This window comes from Bidens hawaiensis, unplaced genomic scaffold, assembly GCF_021521415.1.
Source record: "Bidens hawaiensis isolate Kalapana, Puna unplaced genomic scaffold, B.hawaiensis_p1.1 tig00011152_1, whole genome shotgun sequence".
Taxonomy (NCBI): domain Eukaryota; kingdom Viridiplantae; phylum Streptophyta; class Magnoliopsida; order Asterales; family Asteraceae; genus Bidens; species Bidens hawaiensis.
In genome coordinates, this window is record NW_027491864.1 from 493,172 (window position 1) to 496,582 (window position 3,411).

The 3,411-nt window shown below is 32.9% G+C and overlaps 1 pseudogene; it reads left to right on the forward strand.

Moving 5' to 3' along the window:
• Window positions 1-2,774: 2,774 nt before the first annotated feature.
• Window positions 2,775-3,206, forward strand: LOC143537245 (calcium-binding protein PBP1 pseudogene; annotated as a pseudogene).
• Window positions 3,207-3,411: the final 205 nt, after the last annotated feature.

Below are 3,411 nucleotides of genomic sequence, written 5' to 3' on the forward strand. Positions count from 1 at the left end.
GATTTCTTATTTTACCTATTTATAATTTTTCATTAAGTTAATAAGTTATAAAAGTGTAACTTATGGAACTTTTTCTCTCACAATATAAGCAATCATAAACATCCTATTACTTTTCAAAAAGTTTATAAGTTATAAGTTGGTAAAAATAAGCAATCCTTAATAAAAGCCACACGGCCACTAGTTAGCCCAAATGATAACACCGTAAACTCGTAACGACCATACTTTGCGAGTGCTAAAAACAATATTCGGATATACTCATTCATCGCCCTCAACTGATGGTAGCTCGATCTGAGAGAAGACGTGTGATATTTGTGTGGGTTATAAAATAGAAACTATAGAAAAATTTCAGCTTAAGACCCATCATATTTATAAGAATTTGTATCATATAACGTGTCAAAATGTGACATGAATCACAAAGAGGCAGCATGTTGATCATGTTTTACAATACGAGATGTCATCATTCTTAATGTCGACCTCTCCCTTGTAAAACCTTTAAACTTTTATCCGTACCCAAAATACAAATTAAATTAACGTGTTAATTGTGAGAATCAAGTAGAATAATTATATAAAAGTAGAGTACTTATGTAATTACATCACTACATCACTCTGTGATGTAATTACATAAGTACTCTACTTTTATATAATTACTCTACTTGATTCTCACAATTAGTACATTAATTTAATTTGTACGATAACTTTTCTCATAATATAGTTCACCATCACCAACCCCGCCGGCTACACCGCCACTATTTTCGACGATGGAAATTAACCATATATCTATGTTATGTCGACTTCACCACCATAATATCCAACAACATCGTGCTATACCACTACCATTTTAATCGATTTAAAGGTGTAGAAGAACAACGACGGATGTGGTGAGAGGGGGGAGAGACCCATTGACACGATATGACGATGGTGCCTAGGGTTGTTGAGGTCCTTTAGTCATTGCTTCTAGATCTAGGTTTTCACTGAAAAACAAAAAAAATCATGGTGTACTACGTGCATGGTGTTCATCAGCGATTGAAGAGGAGGTTGATGTTGTTTAGGGTTCTAAAAGGTTTGAGTGAGCTTTAGATGGGAGGCCAAAGAGGGGGAAGAGATAGGCGTTGGTTATAGGTAAGGTGATAGTGGTGGGTGATGGAAATTAAAAAGCGGAGTAAGGATATGATGGGTCATGTTTGTGATAAGTTTACGTAATGCCATTCACATACCCAATTTCAAAAGGTTGTCATGCATATTCCTGTTCAAAACTTGTCGGGTATCTATTGGATAATTAAACATTGGTTGTCGTGCATACCCGGGGTTTTAGGTCTATTTTTAGGTTTATTATAAACTGTTATATTTAAAATTAATCAGGTGTATTATAAACTGTATATTTACGTGATATAAATATGGTTTGAGGAACTACAACTATAATCAAGGAATTATGTACACTAGATTAGTAAACTAAATAAAATGAGAATATAATGAATGTCGGCATATAGTCGGGTATACGAGTATATATATCTTATCGGGTAATCGGCTCAAATAAATAGGTATATTTATCTCCATATCTCATAACCATCATGTAGCGGCTAAAACTTTCAAAAGTAATCCTAGACCTAATCAGTTACTTGACCCAATACTATTCCCAGATGTTAGTATTCTCATCAACTTCGAGTTTCCCGGCCAATCTGGATGTTTGTGTGTGTGTGCGTGTAAGAGAGAGAGAAAAAGACAGAGAGTTTAAAGTTTGAACCTAAACCAAATTCTTTTCTTTAAAGGTAAATTAACGGAATTTGTTATAGTAGTATTCAATTAAATTACTTAGGTTAGTAACCGGTGAGTGTACGGATCCTCTTATTTTAGATGCGAAGGGTTCAAATCCAACAATATGCAAAACATATATGGTTTATACAAGTATTTTAGAGTTGACTAGTTTGTCATACGAAGAAAAAGTATTGCTTTAATACCTTGACTAGATTTACTCTTTCACCTATTGAAACATGTTATTGCAACAAATGCAACAAAACTGACTCAGTTTCGTAGATTTTATCTTTCGTTTGCTATCCGACCTAAATTAGCTATCTAGTTCCGTCATGTATTCCCTATTAAGCTATCATGCACCCCACCAGTATGAGAGTTAAGTTTAGACATGATGATAACCAAATAAAATTTAGAAATAAGTATTAAAAATATATTTACATCAAATATATATACTTAACTATACACTTAAGATGTGTATAGTTAAGTATACGTATATTTCTTAAATAATAATATAAATATATTTTAAAAAAATTGATTGATAAACTTTATTTGCTTAACCCTTACTTTAATGGGTGGTAAGATGATTTAAGTGTGAGTTTGAAGATTAATGATCCAATCCTCATATTATACGATGATAATGATAATAATAATAATAATAATAATAATAATAATAATAATAATAATAATAATAATAATATTTAGCTGTTGAAACAAAAACTATACACATCTTAATAAAGTTCTTATACAATTTTATATAGTATAGGATCCAGGATGGGACCATCATTGTAACCTTCCTCAGGAATCTTATCACCATACGACACGTTTACATTTAATAAAAGGAAAACAAGACCTTCGTCGAAAGTTGAATACGCGAACTTAACCCAGCTGTGTTCCGATGGCATTTTTCTTCTTCCGGGAACCTCTATACACCCACCAACATGTTATATAACTATCCATCCCTATATCTTCTCATTAATATCAAATCAATCCAACCATCTCTTAACCGACTTCTAGTTCGACTCTTGATCAATGGCAACCAACAACAACGAGCCTCAGTTTCATGACTTCTTACCTCTAATGGCGGACAAACTTGGAGGTGATTGTTTGATTGATGAAATGTGTAACGGGTTTGACTTGTTGATGGACCGCGATAAAGGTGTTATCACTTTCGATAGTTTGAAGAAGAATTCTTCGCTTTTAGGTCTTCAAGATTTGTCAGATGATGATCTTTTGAGCATGTTGAGAGAAGGCGATTTCGACGGAGATGGTGCACCTAGTCAGATGGAGTTTTGTGTTCTCATGTTTAGATTAAGTCCTGAGTTGATGGAGCAATCTGAGTTTTTATTAGAACAAGCATTGGAACAAGAGTTTGATAATTTCCAATATTGATTGTATAATTCTGCCTTATTTGTAAAATTATTGATATTGAGTGGAAACTATACATAAATCTGATATTTTTAGTTGTACTTTATTTTGAATGTTGTATATACATGTAGAATGCCTTTAGTGATTTTAATGTGAATATGCGTACTTTTGTTGTGTCAGAAACCGGCACTTTTGTTAAAAACTTTGATATGAAACCAAATGATTCGGAAACAAGTCGCTATAAGTCAAAACATCAACAAGAAAAAACAACTCCCCTAATTAGAACAAGAACAAGGC